Genomic DNA, 26471 nt, shown 5'->3' on the forward strand with positions numbered 1-26471 from the left:
TTGGAATTGCATTAAATCTATATAGCAGTTTTGGAAGTATGGCCATTTTCACTATATTAATCCTTCCTACCCAGGAGCAGGGGATGTCTGTCCATTTTCTGATATCATCTTCAATCTCTCTTTTCAGAGTGCCATAGTTTTCAGAGAAGAAGTCTTTGATTTCTTTCGTTAGGATGATTCCTAGGTATTTCAGTTTTTTGGATGTTATTGTGAAAGGAATTATTTGCCCTATTTCTCTCTCAGTGAGTCTGTCATTGGTGTAGAGGAAAGCTATTAATTTTTGTGTGTTGACCTTGTAACCAGCTACTTGACTGAATTTGGTTATTAAGTCTAGAAGACTTTTGGTGGAGCTCCTGGGGTCTTCTATATAGAGTATCCTGTCATCTGCAAATAATGACAATTTGACTTCTTCATTTCCTATCTTTATTCCTTTTATTTCTTTCTCTTGTCTAATTGCCATGGCTAATATTTCCAGAACTATATTGAACAAGAGTGGTGATAGTGGACAAGCTTGTCTTGTTCTTGATTTTAGTGTGAAGGATTTCAGTTTTTGACCACTTAGTATGATATTGGCTGTTGGTTTTTCGTAGATGGCTTCTATCAGTTTGAGGTAGAGACCATCTATTCCAATTTTTTGTAGAGTTTTTGTCATAAATGCATAAATGCATAAATGCATGTTGGATTTTGTCAAATGCTTTTTCTGTGTCTATGGAGATAATCATATGGTTTTTGTCCTTGGCTCTCTTGATATAGTGTATTACATTGATTGATTTGTGTATATCGAACCATCCCTGCATCCCTGGGATGAATCCCACTTGATCAGGGTGTATGATCTTCTTGATGATCTTCTGCATTCTATTTACCATTATCGTATTAAGGATTTTTGCATCTATGTTCATTAGTGAGATTGGCCTATAGTTCTCTTTTTCGGTTGGGTGTTTCTCTGCTTTGGGGATCAAGGTGATGCTTGCTTCCAGGAATGAATTTGGGAGTATTGCTGCCCTTCCAATTTCATTGAAGAGTTTCAACAGTAGTGGCAGCAGTTCCTCTCTAAATGTCTTGTAGAATTCAGCAGTGAAGCCATCAGGGCCCAGTCTTTTCTTAGTTGATAAGTTTTTAATTACATTTTCCATTTCATTGGTTCATATTGGGTTGTTCAGAATTTTTAGGTCTTCTTCGTTCAACTTTGGTAATTCATATGTATCTAGGAATCTGTCCATTTCTTCTGTGTTGTCCATCTTATTGGCGTATAGGTTGTGGAAGTAGGTATTGATGATCCTCCGTATTTCTGCTGGGTCTGTTGTAATTTCACCCTTTTCATTCCTAATTGCATGGATTTGGGCCTTTTCTTCCCTTTTTCTGACTAGGTTGGCTAAAGGTTTGTCAATTTTGTTGATTCTTTCAAAGAACCAACTCTTGGCTTCATTGATTTTTTGTATCGTTCTCTTAGTCTCCATTGCATTGATTTCTCCTCTGATCTTTACAATTTCCTCCATTGTATGATCTTTGGGGTTGTCCTGGTCTTCTTTTTCTAGAAGCTTGAGGTGCAGCATGAGGTTGTTTAATTGGGCTCGTTCTGTTTTCCTAATATGCATATTCACTGCTATGAATTTCCCTTGTAAGACTGCTTTCCTTGTGTCCCATAGATTCCGATATGTTGTATTGTCATTGTCATTTAATTGAAGGAACTGTCTGATCTCTTCTTTAATTTCCTCTGTGACCCATTGGTTATTCAGAAGTGTGTTGTTCAATTTCCACGTGTTTATGAAATTTTTTGTTTGTTTTCCTATGGATCTCCAATTTCATCGCACTATGGTCTGATAATATACAAGGGATAACTTCAATTCCTTTGTACTTACTTAAACATGTTCTATGTGTGAGTGTGTGGTCTATTTTTGAGAATTACCCATGTGCAGCTGAGAAGAATGTGTATTCTGATTTTGTGGGGTGGAAGACTCTGTAAACATCAGTTAAGTTCATTTGTTCAAGAGTTCGATTGAGTTCTAGTATTTCATTGCTTATTTTTAGTCTAGTTGATCTATCTATTTGTGACAGTGGGGTGTTGAAGTCCCCCACTCCAATTGTATTAGTGCATATATGACTTTTCATGTCCGTTAGTATTTGTTTTATATAGTTGGGTGTACTAGTGTTTGGTGAATAGATATTTATGATTGTCATCTCTTCCTCTTGGATTCTTCCCTTTACAAGGATGTAGTGTCCTTCTTCGTCTCTCTTCATCAGTGTTGGTTTGAAATCTACTTGATCTGCCAAGAGGATAGCTACTCCTGGGGTTTTTTGGGTTCCTGTCGCATGGAGTATTGTTTTCCACCCTTTAACTTTCAGTCTATGAGTTTTCTTTTGAATTAAGTGTGTTTCTTGTATGCAACATATTGTTGGATTTTGCTTCTTGACCCATTCTGCCAGTCTATTTCTTTTGATTCATGAATTGAGACCATGAACATTGATGGTTATAACTGAGACATATTGACTTGTCATTGCCATGACTTTTTCTTTTTGTTGGGTTTTCCCCCTTTACATTTAATTTCTTGTCATGCCAGATGGGTTCATTCTGCTTTGCTTCCTGGGGTTGTGATCCTCAATGTCTGTTCATAGGATATTGTATAAAATTCTTTGGAGTGCTGGTTTGGTATTCACAAAGTTCCTAAGGTGCTCTTTGTCATGAAAGTATCTTATTTCTCCATCCATTTTGAAAGATAGTTTTGCAGGGTACATCAATCTGGGTTGGAGGCTGTTTCCTTTTAGGGCTTGGAATATGTCACTCCAAGCTCTTCTTGCCTTGATGGTTTGTGTTGAGAAGTCTGCTGTGATTCTGACGGGCTTTCCTTTGTATGTGATTTGTTTCTTTTCTCTAACTGCTTGTAGAACTTTGTTCTTCTGTTTTGTTTCTAGAATCTTAACAATTATATGCCTATGTGTAGATTTTTTTTTGATCAAGGCTATTTGGAGTCCTATATGCCTCACTTATCTGTATGCCAAGCTCTTTTCCCGTGCTTGGGATGTTTTCTGCCATTATTTCTGTGAAGAGATTTTTTACATCATCTGCACTCTCTCCTGGTTCTTCATTGAGCCCAATCTGTCTTATGTTATTCTTCTTTGCATCTTCTAGCAGCTGCTGGATTGATTTCTCGTGTTCCCTTATAATTTTGAAGCAAATTTTCTTTTCCTGGTCACTAACTGCAATCTTATCTTCTATATGTGAAATTCTGTCCTCACATTGGCTCATTCTGCTGTTTCAACTTTCAGTGGAATTTTTCATGTCCTGGAAATCTACTTGCATCTGTTTTATGGATTCCATTTGTTTCCTATGTTGAGATTCCATCATGTTCCTGAGCTCCTCTCTAGATTTATTAATCATGTCTTGCACTAGGAGCACAATTTCTCCTGTTATCTGAGAAATTATTTCTCATTTCATTTTTTTCCAGATCCCCTTTTGTTGCCAGTTCAGTGAGTCCAGGTGGTTGAGCATCAGAGTGTTCCATCTCATTTCCCTTTTGGGTTGCTGTAAGTGATCTGGAAGTCTGGTTTTGAGACTTACTTATGTGTTTTCTGATTTCGACTGAGGCGGGGGGCTGTTAGTGCCTGCACGGATTACCTCTTCTGATCTGGGAGAGGTGGGACAGGGGCTGGGAGCAGTGGTAGGGATGGTGATCCAAAAGCCCTTTCCTGTGGGCTGGGAGCAGCGGGAGGGATGGTGGCCAGGTAGCCCCTTCGTCTGGACCAGGAGCAGTGGAACGGGGGCTCAGAAGGCCCTACCTCTGGGCCGGGAGCAGTGGGACAGAAGGTGGCCCAAAAGCCCTTTCCTCTGTGCTGGGAGCAGTGGGAGGCATGGTGACTGGGAAGCCCCTTCCTGTGGGCCAGGAGCAGTGGGATGGCGGCTCAGAAGCCCCCACCTCTGGGCTCGGAGTAGCGGGACTCAGTACCTTTGTTTAGTAGCCTGGTGTCCTCTGCATCTTTGTAGTGTGGAACCAGGTTGCTGCCTGTCTGCAGTGGGGTGATTTGGCATGTTCTGTGTGACTCAGGACCTCAGTAGGGCATAGGCAGACCTGCCTGTCTGCAGCGGGCTGATTTGGTGTCTTCTGCATATGACTTTTAAAGAAGACAAATGAGATGATAGTTCACACATTGTCATATTTAGCAATGTATCCAAGGGCAAATAGATCAGCTGCATTCTTTTAAACTTGCAGTATTTGTCTCCTTTAGGTAGACATTTAGCTTTCTCTCCTACAAACAATAGTTGAATGAGTATCCTTGCTAATGCTTCTTTGTGCACCGGTGTAAGCATTTCTCTAGAATAGCAGATTATTCATGGGCTTTCTCCATAGAACTGTATGAACATTTACAGTATTGACACATGCTGCCCAATTGCCATTTAAACAAATACTCATTTTCACTTCTAACATCAGTGTGTGAGGGTATCTGTTTTTCTCATATACTTAACAACTCTGGATAGTATAAAATTTCTTAATTTTAGCCAATTTTGGGAATTAAGAATGAGTTAATTGTTTTAACTTATATTTTCTTGATTAATAAATGTTGAGTATATTTTCTTGTACTAGTTGACCATTTGCATTTGTTCTTCTGTGAAATATCTATTCTTGTGCAGTTTTCTTGTTGTGTTTTGTTTTGTTGACTTAGATTTACTCTATGTATTTTCTGGATCTAAATTACTTGGATTTTATGTGTTTTACATGTTGCATATACTTTGATTTTTGTCATTTTTTTCTTTTCTTTTTTTTTCACTGTTCAAGGTTTATTTGATGTTGTAGTTGGTTTGACACTTGGTTACATTGTTCACAGGTAGATCTTTCCTTTTTACATTATATGGCAATGCACACTACTGATATATATATATATATCTCACAAAATAAAATCCTTGAAAACAGTTATGCATAAGACATGCAGTATTGGATTTATATACTGAATCCCAGGCTGTGACCAACTGGGAATAAAGACTAGGCTTGGTTGGTGAAGTTATATAACACAGCAACATACATCTGGTTTGAAGGGCAACTGGAGCCTGTGTGATATTGGCTGTGGTGTCTCAGAGACGGTGGGGCCACTTTATACTGACCAGGTTAGGACTACACAAGTGCCATCCAGCATCAGGATAGAATTGTGGGGTTTTGTGAACCATTTCTATTTCTAACTTTGGGAAACTGATGTTTTTCCCAGGCCATCTTATTATTGCTTCAACCACAGAACAGATAAAAAGGACCACATGCACAACCTCCAACTAAATCCTTTTGTAGTCCAGACAGGAAAGTAGTGTGACACGGTAAGACTTTAAAACTGCAGCTCCTTCTGTATTGCCCACATGGTATCTGCATTCTTCTTCAGATGGGCCTCTTCCTTAGAAGTCAGGGTCACCTTCACAATATCTGAGATACTATTTTGTCCCAAGACACAAGGAACACTAAGGAAGATGTCATCCTTTATTCCGTAGAGATCCTTAATCACGGTAGAAATTGAATGCACTCTCCTAAGATTCTTCATTATACTTTCTGCCAAATCTCCCACAGACAGTCCAGTGGCCCAGGATATATAGCCTTTGAGTTTTATCACTTCATAAGCACTGTCAGCCACCTGTTTGTGAACCTCTTTCCAATGCTCCTTATCCCCATCAATTCCTAACTTGGGGTGCAGATTCTTCAGAAAGATGCCAGCAATATTCACTCCACTCCACACAGGCAAACTAGAGTCTCCATGCTCCCTGAGGACCCATCCATGGAAGCTCAGTGGATGAACTCCTAGCCTTTCCCCCATCAGGTACTGGAACTGGGCTGAATCCAGATTGCAGCCACTGCCAATCACACGGTTTTTGGGAAATCCACTTAGCTTCCAAACCACATAGGTCAAGATATCCACTGGATTGGAAACAACAAGCAACTTGCAGTTTGGGCTGTACTTTACAACATTAGGAATGATGAACTTAAAGATGCTCACACACAAAAAAGAAAAGATGTTCACATTACACTAGACCAAATTAAGATGGCTTTCGCCCTCTTGCTGACGTGCTCCCACTGTGATAATAACCGGCTTGGAGTTTGCAGTTATATTATAGTCTTTGCCAGAGACAGTCTTTAGTGTTCTAAGGAAAAGGCTGCCGTGTTGGAGATCCATCATCTCTCCCTTCAGTTTGTCTTCTATGACATCAACAAGAGCAAGTTCACCTGCCAAGTCCTTTATTAAGATACTGATGGCACAGGCCATGCCCACAGCACTAACCCCAACAGCTGTAATCTTATTCTGGGGGACCTGCTCTTCCTTAAGGAGACTCATGATCAACTAATCCTTGAAGCTGGCCATCTTGGACTTTGAACCAAAAGGAACCGGGAGTGCACGTTGGGTGGGCATTGGGGCTGCAAGGTCCAGACTTGGTGGCAGTGGCTCGAGCACCCATTTTTTCTTTTATCATATCTTATCTTGTAAAGAATTTGATGTTGCTTGGCATAGTGGTCCACACATGTAATCCAGGACTCAGGAGGCTGAGGCAGCAGGATTGCAAGTTTAAGGCCAGCCTGGGCTACATAGTGAGATCAAGGTCAGTCTAGGCTACGTGGTGAGATCCCATCTCAAAACAAACAAACAAACAAACAACAAATAAAAACACAAACAACAACAACAACAACAAAAGAAGTTTATGTTGTCGAATCTGTCAGTCTTTTCCTTTATGGCTTAGTAGTTTTACATCTGCTTCAAGATTATAAAAATATAATGTATCTTCTCAAATACATTGTAGCCAAAAAAATAATCTAATCCTTTAATGAGTATGGCATTCATTGATGTAGTTTCTTTCTTTCTTTTTTTTTTTTTGATACCAGTGATCGAACTCAGGACCTTGCACTTGCAAAGCAGGCAGCAGAACCACTGAGCTAAATCCCCAGACCATCATTGATGTAGTTTTTTGTAACATGTGAAATAGAAAATTTTTCCTGGAACAAAATTTCATTTCCAGACCTCTGATACATGCTATCTGTGATACCTTGGATTTATGAGTTGTTAGGATGTATACAGAGTCAGGAATAATTACAGTTTTCTGGTTTGGATGATTGGTTGGTTGGTGGAGTCATTTGCTGAAACAGGAAATATAGATCTGGTACCAGATTTAAAGGAAAAGTTTTGCACATTTGATATAAATTCAGAATGGATATGATCAGATTTGTGAGATATCAGTATTTTAGAAGTTCATGGAGAAGGAAGGAGCTTCCCGGCCGCCATCCATCCTGCCATTCCCAGCCCAGAGGTAGGGGCTTCTGAGATGCTGTCCCACTGCTACTGGTCCGGAGGAAGGGGCATCCCAGCCACCATCCCTCCTGCTGCTCCCAGCCCAGAGGAAAGGGCTTTGGGCTGCCATCCATCCTGCCACTCCTAGCCCAGAGGAAGGGGCTTCCAGGCTGCCATCCATCCCACCACTCCCATCCCAGAGGTAGGGGCTTCTGAGCTGCTGTCCCACTGCTCCTGGTCCAGAGGAAGGGGCTTCCCGGCAACCATCCCTCCCGCTGCTCTCTGCCCAGAGGAAAGGGCTTTTGGGCCACCTTCTGTCCCACCACTCCCAGCACAGAGGAAGGGCCTTCTGGGCCTCCATCCCTCCCACTGCTCCCGGCCCCTGTCCCACCTCTCAGAGGAGATGATCCAGATGGGCCCCAACAGCACCCCCCGTGCCCCCAGTTGAAATGAGAAAACACATAAATAAGTCTCAAAACCAGACTTCCAGATCACCTACAGCAACCCCAAAGGGAAATGAGATGGAACACTCTGACACTCAACCATCCGGACCCACTGAACTGTCAACAAAAGGGGATCTGGAAAAAAATGAAATGAGAAATAATTTCTCAGATAACAGGAGAAATTGTGCTCCTAGTGCAAGACATGATTAATAAATCTAGAGAGGAGCTCAGGAACATGATGGAATCCCAACATAGGAAACAAATGGAATCCATAAAACAGATGCAAATAGATTTCCAGGAGATGAAAAACTCCACTGAAAGTCTGCACAGCAGAATGAGCCAATGTGAGGACAGAATTTGAGATATAGAAGATAAGATTCCAATAAGTGACCAGGAAAAGAAAAATTGCTTCAAAATTATAAGGGAACATGAGAAATCAATCCAGCAGCTGCTAGATGATGCAAAGAAGAATAACATAAGACTGATTGGGCTCAATGAAGAAAGAGGAGAGAGTGCAGATGACATAAAAACATCTCTTCACAGAAGTAATGACAGAAAACTTCCCAAGCAGGGGAAAAGAACTTGACATACAGATAAGTGAGGCATATAAGACTCCAAATAGCCTCGTTCAAAAAAAAATCTACACTTAAGCATATAATTGTTAAGATTCCAGAAACACAACAGAAGAACAAAGTTCTACAAGCAGTTAGAGAAAAGAAGCAAGTCACATACAAAGGAAAGCCCATCAGAATCACAGCAGACTTCTCAACACAAACCATCAAGGCAAGAAGAGCTTAGAGTGACATATTCCAAGCCCTAAAAGAAAACAGCCTCCAACCTAGATTGATGTAGCCTGCAAAACTATCTTTCAGAATGGATGGAGAAATAAGATACTTTCATGACAAAGAACACCTTAGGAACTTTGTGAATACCAAACCAGCACTCCAAAGAATTTTCTACAATATCCTATGAACAGACATTGAGGATCACAACCCCAGGAAGCAAAGCAGAATGAACCCATCTGGCATGACAAGAAATTAAATGTAAAGGGGGAAAACCCAACAAAAAGAAAAAGTCATGGCAATGACAAGTCAATACATTTCAGTTATAACCATCAATGTTAATGGTCCCAATTCACCAATTAAAAGAAATAGACTGGCAGAATGGGTCAAGAAGCAAAATCCAACAATATGCTGCTACAAGAAACACACTTAATTCAAAAGAAAACTCATAGACTGAAAGTTAAAGGGTGGAAAACAATACTCCATGCGACAGGAACCCAAAAAACCCCAGGAGTAGCTATCCTCTTGGCAGATCAAGTAGATTTCGAACCAACACTGATTAAGAGAGATGAAGAAGGACACTACATCCTTGTAAAGGGAAGAATTCAAGAGGAAGAGGTGACAATCATAAACATCTATGCCCCAAACACTAGTGCACCCAACTATATAAAACAAATACTAATGGACATGAAAAGTCATATATGCACTAATACAGTTGTAGTGGGGGACCTCAACACCCCACTGTCACAAATAGATAGATCAACTAGACTAAAAATAAGTAATGAAATACTAGAACTCAATTGAACTCTTGAATAAATGAACTTAACAGATGTTTACAGAGTCTTCCACCCCACAAAATCAGAATACACATTCTTCTCAGCTGCACATGGGTCATTCTCAAAAATAGACCACATACTCACACATAGAACATGTTTAAGTAAGTACAAAGGAATTGAAGTTATCCTCTGTATATTATCAGACCATAGTGCGATGAAATTGGAGATCCATAGGAAAACAAACTCCAAAAATTTCATAAACACGTGGAAATTGAACAACACACTTCTGAATAACCAATGGGTCACAGAGGAAATTAAAGAAGAAATCAGACAGTTCCTTCAATTAAATGACAATGACAATACAACATATTGGAATCTATGAGACACAATGAAAGCAGTCTTACAAGGGAAATTCATAGCAGTGAATATGCATATTAGGAAAACAGAACGAGCCCAACTAAACAACCTCATGCTGCACCTCAAGCTTCTAGAAAAAGAGGACCAGGACAACCCCAAAGCTCATACAAGGGAGGAAATTGTAAAGATCAGAGGAGAAATCAATGCAATGGAGACTAAGAGAACGATACAAAAAATCAATGAAGCCAAGAGTTGGTTCTTTGAAAGAATCAACAAAATTGACAAACCTTTAGCCAACCTAGTCAGAAAAAGGGAAGAAAAGGCCCAAATCCATGCAATTAGGAATGAAAAGGGTGAAATTACAACAGACCCAGCAGAAATACGGAGGATCATCAATACCTACTTCCACAACCTATACGCCAATAAGATGGACAACACAGAAGAAATGGACAGATTTCTAGATACATATGAATTACCAAAGTTGAACGAAGAAGACCTAAAAATTCTGAACAACCCAATATGAACCAATGAAATGGAAAATGTAATTAAAAACTTATCAACTAAGAAAAGCCCGGGCCCTGATGGCTTCACTGCTGAATTCTACAAGACATTTAGAGAGGAACTGCTGCCACTACTGTTGAAACTCTTCAATGAAATTGGAAGGGCAGCAATACTCCCAAATTCATTCCTGGAAGCAAGCATCACCTTGATCCCCAAAGCAGAGGATGACCCAACTGAAAAGGAAAACTATAGGCCAATCTCACTAATGAACATAGATGCAAAAATCCTTAATAAGATAATGGCAAATAGAATGCAGAAGATCATCAAGAAGATCATACACCCTGATCAAGTGGGATTCATCCCAGGGATTCAGGGATGGTTCAATATACGCAAGTCAATCAATGTAATACACTATATCAAGAGAGCCAAGGACAAAAACCATATGATTATCTCCATCGACACAGAAAAAGCATTTGACAAAATCCAACATGCATTTATGGTAAAAACTCTACAAAAAATTGGAATAGATGTTCTCTACCTCAAACTCATAAAAGCCATCTATGAAAAACCAACAGCTAATATCATACTAAATGGTCAAAAACTGAAATCCTTCATACTAAAATCAGGAACAAGACAAGCTTGTCCACTATCACCACTCTTGTTCAATATAGTTCTGGAAATATTAGCCATGGCAATTAGACAAGAGAAAGAAATAAAAGGAATAAAGATAGGAAATGAAGAAGTCAAATTGTCATTATTTGCAGATGACAGGATACTCTATATAGAAGACCCCAGGAGCTCCACCAAAAGTCTTCTAGACTTAATAACCAAATTCAGTCAAGTAGCTGGTTACAAGATCAACACACAAAAATCAGTAGCTTTCCTCTACACCAATGACAGACTCACTGAGAGAGAAATAGGGCAAATAATTCCTTTCACAATAGCATCCAAAAAACTGAAATACCCAGGAATCGAACTAACAAAAGAAATCAAAGACCTCTTCTCCGAAAACTATGGCACTCTGAAAAGAGAGATTGAAGATGATATCAGAAAATAGACAGACATTCCCTGCTCCTGGGTAGGAAGGATTAATATAGTGAAAATGGCCATACTTCCAAAACTGCTATATAGATTTAATGCAATTCCAATTGAGAGCCCAGCAGCATACTTCATACACCTTGAGAAAACAATCCAAAACTTCATTTGGAACAAGAAGAGAGCCAGAATAGCAAAAGCAATTCTAGGTAACAGAGACATGGCAGGGGGTATCACAATCCCCAACCTGCAACTATACTACAAACCTACTGTGATAAAAACAGCATGGTACTGGCAAAGAAACAGACCTGAGGACCAGTGGAACAGATTAGAAGATGCAGAAACAACGCCAGACACACTCAGCCATCTCATCTTCGATAAAGGAGCAAAACACCCTTACTGGAGGAAAGATAGCCTCTTTAATAAATGGTGCTGGAAAAATTGGGCTTCAACTTGCCAAAGATTAAAACTAGACCTGTATCTCTCACCATGCACTAAACTAAAATCAAAATGGATTCAAGATCTAAATATTAAAATAGAAACTCTGAACCAGTTGGAACAGAGGTTAGGTAGAACTCTTGAAGACATCAGTGTAGGAAAAGATTTTATGAACAAAACCTCAGTCACCCGTGAACTAGCACAAACAATCAACAAGTGGGATCTATTCTTATTAAAAGGCTTCTGCACAGCAAGAGAAACCACCAGCAGTGTGAAGAGACAACCTACAATGTGGGAAAAAATCTTAACCTGCTTTTCCTCAGACAAAGGTCTACTACCTTGAATCTATAAAGAACTTAAAAAGATTAGACCTCCCAAATTTGAAGACCCAATCCAAAAATGGGCATCTGAAATGAACAGACATTTCTCAGACAAAGAAATAGAAACAGCAAATAAATACATGAAAAAATGTTCAACATCACTGGTCATTCGAGAGATGCAAATGAAAACAATGCTGAGATTCCACCTCACTCCAGAAAGAATGGCTGCTATCATGAAATCAACCAATAACAAATGCTGGTGGGGCTGTGGGGAAAGAGGAACCCTGCTCCACTGCTGGTGGGAGTGTCGACTGGTGCAACCACTGTGGAAATTAGTATGGAGATACCTCAAAGAACTAGGACTGGAAGTCCCATTTGACCCCGCTTTTCCACTGCTGGGGATCTTCCCCAAAGAATTAAAAGAATCATACCACAGTGATATATGTGTGCCCATGTTCATAGCAGCACAGTTTGTGATAGCTAAAACTTGGAAACAGCCCAATTGCCCAACAACTGGAGACTGGATAAAGAAAATGTGGCTTTTTAAAATAAAATGGAGTACTACTCAGCTATAAAAAATGAGAAATTAGAGACATTCATAGCTAAGTGGATGCACATTGAGGCGATACTCTTAAGTGAAATAAATAGGACACACATGTGTAAATACCAAATAGTTTCTCTGGTGTGGGAAACTGAAAGTGTAAATAAGTACTAAATGTATAATAGGTAATGTGAAATAGGAAGAAAAGGGGCAAAGGGGAAGGAAGTAGTAGGGCTAGGGGAAAGGATAGAAGGGAATGTGATTAATATGAGAAAATGGAGAAATAGGAACAAAATCTTTGTAAATAGGGAGGAATGGAGTTATTGAATTGAGAGCTGGGCAAGGGTGAAAAATAAGAACCAAGAGAGACTATGTAAAGGTGCAAATTTCCAATGATGAATGTCATTATATTGTATACCTAAAATGTACCAATGATTAGAATGAATAATTGATAATGCAAAATAGAAAAGGTCCAAAGCGGTAGGGGTAGTGGGAGGGGCAGGGGAATGAAAAGAAGGGAAAGGAAAAATGCTGAGAAATGGAAAAATGGAAATAAAGTCTTTGTAAATATCGAAGGGTGGAGGGGGTGAAGGGAGGGCTAGGAATGGGGAAAAATAAGAACCAAGGTGCATTATGCAAAGGTAGAATTCCTAATGAGAAATGTAATTGTGTTGTATACCTACAATGTGCCAATGAAAGAATTTAACAAAACAAAACAAAAAAAAGAAGTTCATGGAGAAAGGAGAAGGTTATTTGGTTGAAAAAGATATGAGAAACAGCAGTAGAAAATATCAAAGAAGACATGAGAGGAGGGTTTCAAGAGGAGGAAGAGGTTAACAGAACAAAAGAGGTAAAGACAGAGAAGACACACTGGTGAGGTGATCTGGAGCTCATGGGAGTCCCTCAAGAGCACTCACTGTCTGGGGGAGTAATAGGAAGCTAGTGGCAGAGGAGGCAGGGTGGTAAGGAATGGGACTGGCAAGGAAGAAGGGGAGGTAGAAGGATTGTGTATGTAGGTAAGTCTTGCCCTGAGTTTTGTGATGAGGGTTTAATAGTAGCTAGAGAGGTATGTGGAGAAACTACTGTTTATTTCTTGTGTAGTGGAATTATATTGTGAGACTATGAAGGAAGTTCCATGAAGTTAACCCGAGTTATCTGGTGGGTATGTTTTATTTTTGAAAGACTTGATAGGCAAACTTGGTAATAACTTCTTTTGACTAATCTTCTGGGTGTTAAAAATATTTTACAACTGAGATGGCTTAGGCCCTGACCAATCAGAAAAGAAGTCATAACCTATGAGAACAGATGTTGGCTACAAACTGCTATTGGGCTGTACCAAAGAATATCAGCTCTGTGCCTATTGCCAGGTAATTGTCTAGGAATTCGTACATGGATGTCTTTTCAGAAACATCTTGATCAAGAGGACTGATTTTCCAAAATGAATTAGTTGGACTAGATCATGGAAGTTGTAACTAGCATTGGAAAATGTATGGCAACTCTTCTGCTAAATTAGATTGCAGGCTGTATTTGTAATCAGGAGCCTTATGGGCAAAATGAACACAAAAGGAAACAGTCACGCTGAAAATTTTTTTCTTTCCTCCAAAGCTAAGATTAACAATTACGTGACAAGTTGCAGAAGAATAAAATGAATGTAACACATTCTAAGTAAGAATTATAAGGACACAACAGACTTTAGTTTCAAATGATAATTTCATGTTCAACTATAAGGTTAGAAGAAAAATGGACTTTTTCTATAGCAGAGCTCATGTGTAAGTGAGATTTCGGTTTCCTAAAATTCTGTCAGTGACCAGTGCTAGTGTCAGAATTCAAGAGGGTGTGATTCCTCTTCCTTTTGTATGTTTTCATCATAGGGCAGGCTTTGGGGACAGAGGCCTACAGTTCAAAGGGCTTTCTCATTTTAGCTCAGGACAACTGTTCTCCGCCCCCCTTGGTAGGTGTATGATCTTGCATTATTTCAGGAAATAATTTTTCAAATAGGAACAGCAGCATAGTTTTTCTTTTGACAAATGCCATATAGATAAACCTCTCAGTATAATTGGTTCTCTTTCAGAGATTTTCCTGTAGCGTGTTTATAGTGAAACGTAAGCGTGTCTGGTGTACAAACAGAGTTAATTATAGCTATTATACTTGCTTTTACACTTTTCAGTGATTGCTTAGAATGTCACGTCTCAGTATATTTTCAAGAAAATTGAGATTTAAAAGTTCATTTTGAAAAGAAAAAATGAGAGTTTTGTGGAATGGATGATGTGCTTAATGTTCTCTTGGTGGGTTGAATCAATAATATTACCTTTCTTGAGTGAAGAGAAAGAAAAACTGTTTACCTGAATTTAATGTCTATTGTCATTTTTTTCTTTTTTGGTCAAGTTCTTTTCTTTTAGCTGTGTTTTGCAATTGACTAAATAAAATATATCAGGAACTCAGAAACAGACTCAATTGGTGCCATCTTTTAGGATAGAAAGAATATTCTTACTAACAAGTATGAGAAAATGAAGAAATATTTTACCTGTGGATTTGTTGCTGTTATTGACAATGTTTCTAATCTGCAGGAACAGTGTAGAACCCCGAGATGAGGGTGATGGTCACCAACAGTTTTAACTTTGAGCACCTTCCAGGCAGGATCACCAGGCCTCAACCCTTCTCTTCCTCTGCCACTTTCTAGACTCTCCCTGTCTTTATCCTGGTCCCGGGTGATGGATGTGTTCTCCCTGAAGACTCTCAGTTTCTCAAATACCCATTCTGCTCTTGCAAACACTGCTTTTTGTTTCAAGGACTGGTGGCCTCAGTTGGGAGTTCATGACTATGCTGTGCCCATGGGCTCCTTCCCCACCCCTTTTATTAGTGCAACTGTTTTCTAACTGAGGAACATCCTAAAGTGGGCTCTGAAAAACTGTTTCTTTCTTTTTTTTTCCCTTTGGTTAGTACTGGGGACAGGACCCAGGGCCTTGCACATATTAGGTAAACATTCTGTCTTTGAGCTATATTACCTGTCCATGAAGGAACTTTAGGTAACCAAGCCTAGGACTAGGTTGAGGATGTTTGAATGTCACTGTACAGTATTCCACAATTTCTCCTTTTTATCAGCATTGAACCACTGAGGAAGACATCCAGTGCTTCTGTAGTCTCAGACTTTAGTGAGGGCTTTCTACCTACCTAAAGACACTTCTAGGAGAAATTTAGGGCAGAGTTCTAGAAACTCTGCCAATTGATCACATTGGCCAAGAACCTCATACATTTCTCAGGTGTGGGAACTCCCCAAGAGCCTATTCTGCTCTGGTGTTGCTCAGGAGATGGTGATACAAATTAAATTCTCCTTTTGAAGATTGTTTGAAGGATTTTAAAAAGGGAAATTCTTCCATAAATGTGCTGACCTGGTACTTCGCTTAAATACCTAGAGTCTTAATTAAACCAATCTTTCAGCCATTTTCTACAGCAGTCCTCTAGAGGTATCAATCTTCTCTCAAATTTCTGCAAATAGTAATGAGATTATGGAAATTAAATTTTTTGGAAGCCAGACCATAGCTCTGGTCCCCCATCTTGACCATAATTTCTCTCCTATCCTGATCTTTTACTTCACATCAGGAGATTTTGTATTAGGTGGTCCTATCTGTATAAGTTGATTCTCACCATGGCCTTCCTTGATCAAGGGGATTTTTTTCTTTTTTCTTTTTTGGTACCAGGGATCAAACTCAGAACCTTGCACTTGCCAGGCAGGTGTGGCACCACTGAGCTACATCCCTGGCCCTCAAGGGGATTTATTGAGTGCCCATATGGCTGGTACCAGATACCATAAGAAATTGTGGCCAGGCGTGGTGGTGCATACCTATAATCCCAGCACTCAGGAGACTGAGGCAGGAGGCTTGCTGCAAGTTTGAGGCCAGCCTGGGCCACACATTGATTCAAGGCCAGCCTGGACTAGATAGCGAGACCCTGTCTCAACAAAACAAAACAAAATAAATAACATCAAAAAAAGAAATTATGAGACTCTGCTTTCAAAACCCTTGTAGTTTAGTTGGCCTTGCTGAATCAGGCAGGGCAAGGGTGTGGTCTGCAGGACACCAGAAGTCACAGGACAGCAGAGGTCACATGTTTTGACTGTCCAAGAGGTGACACAGACCTGAAAGATAGTCCTTAGGGGTCAAGCATTTCATGAGAGATGGAGGGTAGTATAATCTTGCACTGTATTAGCTTTCAAGTCAAAGGCATCTTATTTTATTTTATCTGTAACATATCCATTAGCTATGTGCCTTAGGGAAATGTTCAAGCTGTCTGTCCCTTAGTTTCCTGTCTGTAAGATGTAAGTGTGTATATAATATCTACCTTATGTAAACTTATTTTGAGAATTAAATGTGAAGAAAAAACCTCTAGCATAGGTCCTAGAACACAGTAAGTGTCTAATATAAATCAATCTATTGACCTCTTTATCTTAAGCAGCCTACTGGCCTCTTTTTGGAATCTGTTTGTCTTAAGAAGGGCCAAATAGAATGAAATAACTAGAGAGAGGTATTGAACATTCAGACTATACCAAGGCAGAGGTGCATTTATTTCTCTTGAGAGCTACTGATCCTGATAGAGAAGGATCAATTGAAGAGCTTGTGAAAAAAAAACAAATTTGCTTTCCCCCCGTGGGAAATATAAAATATTGAATTTACTGACTTTTAAGAACAAGGAACACAGCACTTTACTCAATAAATACCTTAAATGGATTTCTAGAACTTTAAGGGGCCTTAGAGACCATCCAGTATAATTTCTTTATTTAATAGATGAGACAACTGGTGGCTAGAAATATAAACTGACTTTGTCATAATTATCCTCCTGGACTATGGTAGCCCATAGGAATAAACCCTTTACTTCCCAGTGTAGCGCTTGGTATTTTTCTACTAAACTATGTGCCTAGGGAATCAATAAGACAATGAGGGGAAAGAGTGAGAGGAAACTGGGAAGAGTGAGAAAAGACAAAGGAATTAGAATGAGGGAGATATATGAGGTGTGATCTAAAATGCAGTGAATCTTTTTTTTTGGTAATCGAGGTAGGTAAATTCTTTTTATTATGAATTTCAGGATCTAAAAATAATTTGTTACATTGACCAAGATAAATCTGAGATGACTTCCTATCAAGCTTGTGGGCCCTGCAGAGTCACTGTGGTCCTCAGGCGTCAAAGGACACAGTTCCACCCCTCCTTCAGGGATGGGATCAGCCCAGTGAAAGAAAACCGTGCTGTCCCTCAACAGCACACAGTGGCTTGGATCCCTCCTGCTTCTACAATAAATGTTTAAATAAATAATTAAAAAAACCCCAAAAGCCCAAAAGACAATTTATTACTATAACAAGCACATTGCCATTAATCCTTCTCAAAATACTCCTCTCACTTCAAACTCACTTATCCCATTGTTCTTGGCACTTTCTGGAGCAGTTCTGGAAGTCTTCTTTCCTGAGTGTTTTTAGTTATGATGTGTGGGGGCCTTAATGCCCTGAACTGATCCAAAATGTTTACCTTTCATAGTCATTTTGACTTTGGGTAAGAGCCAGCAGTTGCATGGAGCCAGATCTGGTGAATAAGGTGGATTGGTATAAGTTGTAATATTTTTATGAAACTGCCTTTCTGTTGCATAGCACTTGGCATTTGCCATATTTTTAATCATACCTTGTAAACACATTCACAAAAGAGAATTCCCAGAACTGCTTCAGAAAGTGACAAGAACAATGGGATAGATAAGTGTGTTCAAAGTGAAGGGGAATATTTTGATGGGGATTAATGGCAATTACTATAATTAAAAATTAACATTCACTGTATATTTTGATCACCCCTTGTAGATAGAAAGAAAGGGTGGGCGGGGGGAGAGAACAAAGAAAAAGAAGAAAGTGGAGTTTTCCAGGTTTCATTAAGTTTATGTCATGCCAAGCTAATTTGCTTTTTGATGTGGTTCTGTTATTTTGAATAGAACCTCATGCCAGTTAGAAATCTATTCCAACAATCCAGGTGAGAGTTGTCAGTGACTTGGACTAAGATGGCAACAATCTAGAGATGATGCCAGAAGTTGAATTTGGGATTTCAGAGAGATAGGGGATATATTTTGGGGCTGGATGTTGGGAGACAAAAGAATGGAAGAGTAAAGGGTGAATCCAAACCTTTGGACTTGACTAATTAGGTGGGATGGTGATATCATTTTCTGTAATGGGAAAGTTTTTGGACATGCTATGTTTGACACACCCAGAAAAGATTCTGAATATGCATTTGGATTGTTTGATTCTGGAGCTTGTGAAAGAGAACAAGACTGGAGATATAAATTTGGTAGCTGTCAGTATAAAGGTATTTATGGGACTGAATGAGATCATCTAGGGCTGGACTGAAAATAGAAAGGAGAAGAATGCTGAGGTCTGACTCTATGTACTCCATCTTCTAGAGGGCTATCAGGAGAGGGTGTGCCAGAAAATGAGATCTAAGCATTGTTGAAAACATTTGAAGATGAGGGTTATTGGGGTTTTAAACAAATAATTTAATAGAACTATTTATAATGGAAGAATGAAATATGGATAAATGTGGTCTGGATAATAGAGCAGGTAGGTGAGTTAGGACTTTGTGTACTAAAAGTAGTATCAAAGACTGGATTAGTGAGGACTCAAAGATTTGTAGGAAGCATCTCAGATCTTGCTTCTATCACATGAATGTGGTTAAACATCCCTTGAGCAGAAAGAATTTGGGTCAGGCATGAAGATAGAAAGATCATTGCCACAACAGACTAATTAGATTTTTTCATCAGTCACACTTTTGCCCAGGCATTAATTACAGATAGATTATTTGATATTTACATGCAAATGGAGCATCAATATTTTTATCTACATTTATTTACATGTTGGACGAGAACTTGACGGTGGACCTTATATGTTGTGAGAAACCCGAAACATTGGAGTAATTTTACTCTTTGCAGTAATAACCAAAGCTTTTGTAGGATGCTTCCCATCATGAGGACAGAAAGCCTTTTTTTTTGTACTGGGGATCGAACTCAAGACCTTGTGGTTGCGAGGCAGGCAAGGGCACCACTGGGCTAAATCCCCAGCCCCTGCCCAGGTAGACTTTTGAAGTGTTACAGTTATCACAAGCCTACTTTCAGCTGTGGCTTGTATTGAAACTAACTTAGCAGAATGAATTTGAGGGGATTTTCAGTTGATAAAGCAACCTTAACACATTTTTTTTTTGCTTTTCATTTTACCATTATCACAGCTTTAGTAATAATTCATTTATTCCTTCATGAAACTGGATCTAACAATACCTCAGACATCAACTCAGATAAGATTCTATTTTATCCATACTATACACTTAAATATATCTTAGGTGTTTGATTCATTGTTAACTTTACTAATTTTAGTTTTATTCTCTCTAGACTTAAAGGAGACCTGGATAATTACATACCCACATGCCTGCTTAACACTCCTCCACATATTAAACCAGAATATTTCATATTCACACATGCAATCCTATGTTCCATCTCCAGTAAACTTGGAGGGGTGCAAGCACTAATATTTTGTATCCTAATGTTAGGTATCATTCCTACTTTTCACTCATCAAAACAATGGAGCACCTCATTTTGTCCTTTGAGTCAATGCCTATCTGAATTCTAGTACCATATTTACTTGTGCTAACATGGATTGGAGGCCAGCCAGTACAATACTCATTTACTATTACTGCTCAACTAGCATTGATCTTACGTTTTTCTATTATTTTAATGTTTGTATCATTAATGAGCTTACTAGAAAATAAACTACTAACATGATGAGTCTTTGTAGTATTACTTTAGTCTTATAAACCAAAAATGGAGAATTCATCTCCCAGGACATCAAAATCAAGCAAGAAGCTTACAGATCCACCATCAGCACTTAAAGATGTAATCCTAATTAAACTATTCCCTTACCTACATTATATTCATCCATTGTACCATTTTACAAACTTAATCCATACTACTCTTTACCTTATGTACTTCATGCATTAATGCATTGCCTCATTAACAATGTAATAAATATCATACAGGTATTATACTACATAAAACACTATATAATCAACATTAAAATAGTAATTCCATACTTATAACCAAGTACAAGGAACTAAGACAATTCATAGCCCATTAGCTTACTTATCCATACTACAATTCAAAACCATACAAAAATTATAAACCAAAGTAACCTATTAACTTTACATAGGACATACATCTTATTAATTGGCCTTTAGAGGAAAGTGAAACAGGTGGCTCAGAAATCCATAGAGCTGTGGGCCAGGCAGTCTTTGTGGCTGATGTTGCTAACCTGCTTGGTCTATGTGGCCTCGAGTTTGGGACAGTCAATGATCTGATGGCTGAGGCCCCCTTCTGTGGAAGGCACAGCCATGCTGTCCTCCAATGTCCAGCCTGGACTTGTACCCACAGTGCAGTCCTTGCAGCACTGGTGGCACCTTCTGCTTCACCTCTAAGAGCAGGGCCTTGAGGTCAGTCAGCACAGACTCATTGCAAGCCTTGTTGATAGGTGGTGGCAATGCCAATGTTTCCCAAGTGCCCAGTACGGGCGATGCAGTGTGCGTAATTCTCATTTTCCTTGGGCGTGTTGTAATTGATGATGTGCTGGAGGGCAGGGAAGTCCAGGCACTTGGAGGCTATGTCTGTGGCCAACAGGATATCTTGTTTGCCCTCCTGAAACACTTCAGTGGTCTTGGTGTGTTCTTCCTGGTCTCTGCCCCCATGAATGGCCATAACCTTGACCCCCTTGAGCAGCAGGTACTGGTGGATGGTATCTATGACTGCCTTCTTCTCTGCAAAGATGGGCATAGTGGGAGGGGTGTTCTGTAGGCCCTTGAGCAGGTGCACTATCTTAGCCTCCTCCTTCATGTATTCTATCTCCTGTATGACATCCAGGCTGGCAGCCCCAGCACACCCCACATTGATAGCGACAGGCTTTACCAGGGCACTTTTGGCAAAGTTCTGAATCTTCTTTGGCATGATGGCACTAAAGAGCAGAGTCTGTCACTGGGTCTTAAAGTAGGAGATGGTATGGATGTCGCCTTTGAAGCCTATGTCTACTATGTGGTCAGCCTCATCCAGGGCCAGGTAATGACAGATGTCTTGGCTGATCATCTTCCTCTGTAGCAAATCCATGAGGTCCCAGAGGTGGGTGCCATCATGTGTGGACCATGTTGGATGGTCCCCATCTGCACTCTGAGGGACATGCCCCAGTGCAGAGAGCACAGTGCAGGAGGGGTGAACTGTGCTCCTGCAGCAGGTGGCAGTAATATTCCAGGATGCCATCGGTTGGCCAGGCCAGCTCCTAGGAGGGGCAGATGATGAGTCCACAGGGCCCCTAATGCTTAGAGAAAGGCAGCTGCTTCTCTTATTCCAGGAAAAACATGATGGCAGGAAGCATACATACAAGCATCTATCTGACCCTGTGAAGGCAATGCCAATCATGTCCTGGGCAGATAGAATGGCAAGGATGTCTTGGATCTGGATGGATGTTGGGTGGAGGATGCCTTTCCTCTTCAGGCCTTGTAGGATGATCACAGGAAACTTCATTTCCTTGAATGTCTTAATGGGTAATGGGATACCATCTCCTTCCACCAAGGTGTGGTACTTCTTCCACAGGTGCTTTTGCCACTCTTCAGATATGCTCAGGACATAATGGGACAGTGTTCAGGTGGTTTTGATTGGGTCATTGTATGTGATCCTGTTGGCCATTTCTCTCATTGACATAGGGGCTCAGCCCTCAGCCACACTGTCCAGAATCTTCTCTTCTTCCAGCTGCTTCTCCTTCACAGACTCTTTGTGGGCTGCAGGCTTGTCTTTGAGGTGCTGGTGCAGATCCAGGAGGCTGACATTAGACTGAGGGCCCAGCGGGATGTCGTCTTCATCTCCCTGGGGTTTACTGTCATTGTCCTGCCATTCTTTGTGTCTTTGGTTTAGCAGCTTCTGGAGCAGTAGTTGCCAGCACTGTCACAATAGCACATAGGGTACATAGTCTTCATCATCCTTGCACTCAGCCTCGGTGCAAGTCACTTTCCTTCAGGTTCTGACTCCTCCATCCTTTGTGGGCTCAAGAGTAAGAGTGAAAAGGAGGGTCAAATGTGCTTAGGGTTAGGGTTATATAAAATGCTCCTAGTGTGGTGCTCAACTGGGTGGAGTGATTAGGGAGGGGTAGCCCTAGGGTACCCCCGGGGCTCAAGTGGGTGGAGTTGTAGGGGCCTTAAGGGGTAGCCTTCACCCCACACTCCAGGCCTCTCTGGCTGGTCTTTCTCTTCACCATAAAAAGAAGAAGAAGAAGAAGAAGAAGAAGAGTATGACATAATGCAAAGTAAAAGTAAGTTTATTTGCAGAAGGAAGTAGTACAAAGCCACTCTGAGGAGCAGGGTCCTGGAGCTGGGTAACCTAATTAGTAGATTTTGAAAGACCTGGCAAGCCATACTAGATGCTCTATGTAGAAGTCTTTTATGTTAAGCCACTGATGGTGTGATGAGGGCCTGGCCTAAAAGCATGTCTGTGGGAGTGAAGGGTTGGATTGAAATTGAAGAGTCGGCAGGGTTTTGTGATTGACTAGGTATCAGTGTTGAGGAAGGAGGATCATATGATTCAAGGACATTATAATTAGTTTATATAAGGAAGAATAATTTAAAAAGAAATCATCAACTAGTAACTCATTCTTTACCAGGACCATTAGCAATTCTGACAGTGAATTTATATACTTTGTTTATATATTGATGGCATAATACAAATTCAGTAAAAAATATAATGAATTTGCTCTTCCAATCTTAGATTATTAATTAAGCAATTAATGTATTTCTGTTTGCATAAAAACTAACAGCTGAAGCCGAATGGGATAATAAGGTCAGTTCAGACTTAATTTTTGATGTTTGGCCAGGTGACTATCGATAGGACTGCATTTATGAGGTTGCTGATCACGTGAATTGCCCAGTGAGGCCTTGACTTATTTTACAGAATCATCCTTTCCTGCTTAACTAAATGACATTAATCTCACCCTTCAGAAAGCAGTGACTTTCTGCCAAGTAGAGATTTCTGTCCAGTGTTGACAATGCTCTTAGTAGCTGGCATGTGTGAGTGCCTTGCTTGAAACCCTGGAGCTTCCTCCACACCCCAGGGACTTGGCTAAGCTTCTGAATGGTTTTCCTGAGATGGAGCAGCCATGCTCACTTTCCTCAGGGGGCGGAAATAACCTTGCAAGCACTTATTTATATAAGCACTCATTTCCATATAATCGTTTTTCTACCCTAGTTTGAACTCAGATATTTCCTTGAAAGGAATGATTATTATTGCTTTAGAAACTCTCACATTTTGACTTTTCCAGTAGTCCCTATGAAATTAGTACAGGTTCAAAAGTTTTACTCTATATGTCATTTTGTACACTTTTTCTCTGGTTTGCTTATATAAGAACATCAGCCATTTAAACTGAAAGAAAAGCTTCTACCTCCTCCTGCCAAGTTCTGAACATGAACTATATTTAGATGAGTTTAATAAGTACTAGAATAGTAGAAATTTAGAGCTGGAATGGAAATTAGGTATTATCTATTTGGCTTCTTTTTCTTCTTCAGCTGAGGGAACAGAGGTCTAAAGAGGTAAGGTATTGGCCAAGTTCATACATCTCATCAATTACAGAGATACTGGGCTCACATTGTGTCCTATCAAAACCTGATTTTTGTTTGTCTAGTTACCAGTGATGTTAACTTTGATCACTTGATTAAGGTAGTATCTACCACATTTTTACATTAGAAAGTTATTATTTTTCATTTAGTCATTTTTAAGTGTTTTATGGGGAAGTATTTTGAGCCTATGTGTATATTTCTTTCCTCACCAAACTTTTATTGACTATTATTTATTGATACTTAGTTGAATTAATTTTTATTATATTTATCAAATGGCAATTTAAGAATCTCATTATTTCTTCTCCAAGGATTAGTTGGAATTTTACTATGAGGGAAAGTTTTCTTCTTCCCCACTTGGACTGTTATATTGGTTTGGACTCAGATTTTTATTTATTCAGTGAGTTGGAATGTAATTGATAGTAATATACATTGATTGTTACTTATTTTAATATTCAATTTGTCCCAGATAGGAAAATATGTTGTAATATATATGTTGATTTTTACTTATTTTGATATTTAATTTGTCCCAGATAGGAAAATGAGAGGTTCTTCCAATTAGTTCCTGTGTTTTTAATATGTCTTTGTAATTTTATTTTTCCATTTAATTATTAAAATGAGAATATATACTATATATATAAAAAACATAAAATGTAATCATTTTTGAGTGTGTAACTTAGTGACACTAATTTTTTTTCTTCCTTAAATTCTTTTATTGGTACATTTTAGGTATACAACACAATTACATTTCTCATTGGGAACTTGTACCATTACATGATGCATCTTGGTTCTTTTTTTTTTCCCATTAAGTTTATTGGTACATTTTAGGTATAAAATACAGTTACAAACATCACTGGGATCTTGTACCATTACATGAGTATCTTGGTTCTTTTATTTTTTCCCCTTCCCCTGCCCTCCCTTCACCCCCTCCACCCTTCCCTATTTGCAAAGACATTCTTTCCATTTTTTTCCTTTGCTCATATTTTTTCTTTTCCCTTTTTTTCTTTCCCCTATCCCTCCCACTTCCCCTGCACCTTTAGACCTTTTCTTCCTGTTACACAATATCAATTATACATTTTTAAAATTACAATATCAAGATCTAGGAGACATTACCACAGATTTTACAGAATTTAAAAGGATATAGAAAGCATATTACAAAAATCTGTTTTGAAATAAATTTGACAACTTCTAAGAAGTACCTTGGAAGACAAATTAATGAAACTAACTCTGGAGGAAATATAAAATTTGAATAGCACCTATTAAAGAAAGTATATTCCTAGCTTGAAAACCTACCTATATGACAACAGCAGGCTCATATACATTTTAACTGATAAATTATATCAAACAATTAAAGTAGAAGAAAGAAGGAACACTTCTCCCCTCATTTTAGGAACTCAACATTGTGCTAATCCTAAAACTAGAAAAAGATACTAGAAGAAAAAAGTATGAACATAGATAGAAATTTGTTTAACAAAACAAACTATTAGAAGTCAGATCTGGCAGTATGTAGAAAGTGGTTTTATTATAGGGATGGCAGTGTTGGTTCAGCACTGGAAGATCCACCCCCAAAAGTCATCCTTTTAACAGAGGAAAGGAAAAAGCCATATGAACCTGTCACTAGTTGGAGAAAAAGTATTGGACCAAATTCTACAGCTGTTCATGGTAAAAGCTATCAGGAGACTAGAAGTAGAACAGAACCTTCTCAACAGATTAAAGACATGTACTCCATACTTCCAATGAGAATCCCTTATATAAATGGAGAAGATACAATGCTTTCTCCTTAAGGTGGGGAACAAGGGCAGATATGCTTACTCTTTATCTGTCCATTAAATTTTGAAACCTAGGCCCCACCAAAATAGTCTGGCAATCAAATGACACAATTAGGATAGGATTGGCAAGGTAGAAGCAAAATCTTTATATGTAGATGAAATGATCATCCACAGAGAAAATACTAAGAAATCTCTAGGAGCCCCTAGAACTTGTACTTGAATTTAGCAGGATTAGAAAACACAAGGTATATATAAAAATTCAGGTCTGTGTATACTTGCTATAAATGAAAAATTGGATATTGAAATTTAAAAGTTATGTAGGAGTACAAAGGACCTAGAAAAGTTAAAAAAAAAGACAACAATCAGTGTTGGAAGATGTTTAGTACCTAATTTTAAGACTTCTTCTAATGCTACAGTAATCAAGGCAGTGTTGGTGTAAGGAAAGACATATCATTGGAATAAAATAGAGAATCTAGAAATAGAACCACACATATATAGTCCACTGAGTTTTGAAAGATTATTTAACATTAGCATTTTATAGAATGTAAACTCAATTCAACAGCCAAGGAAGAGACAGTGTTTTCAGCAAATGGCACTAGAACACCTGGTATCCGTA

At 39.2% G+C, this 26471-nt stretch overlaps 1 protein-coding gene and 2 pseudogenes across 13 annotated transcripts in view; 1 reads left to right on the top strand and 2 right to left on the bottom strand.

The window, feature by feature from the left end:
• LOC110345474 (uncharacterized) overlaps nt 1-26471 on the top strand; it is a 793246-nt gene that overhangs the window by 75418 nt on the left and 691357 nt on the right. The gene's annotated exons all lie outside the window — the stretch shown is intronic.
• Nucleotides 5305-6345, bottom strand: LOC101702620 (L-lactate dehydrogenase A chain pseudogene; annotated as a pseudogene).
• On the bottom strand, nt 20702-22203 carry LOC101697953 (putative ATP-dependent RNA helicase DDX41 pseudogene; annotated as a pseudogene).

The sequence above is a fragment of the Heterocephalus glaber genome, unplaced genomic scaffold, assembly GCF_053883595.1.
Source record: "Heterocephalus glaber isolate CG9 unplaced genomic scaffold, H.glaber_assembly_v1.0 deba00001543, whole genome shotgun sequence".
NCBI classification, from domain to species: Eukaryota; Metazoa; Chordata; class Mammalia; order Rodentia; family Bathyergidae; genus Heterocephalus; species Heterocephalus glaber.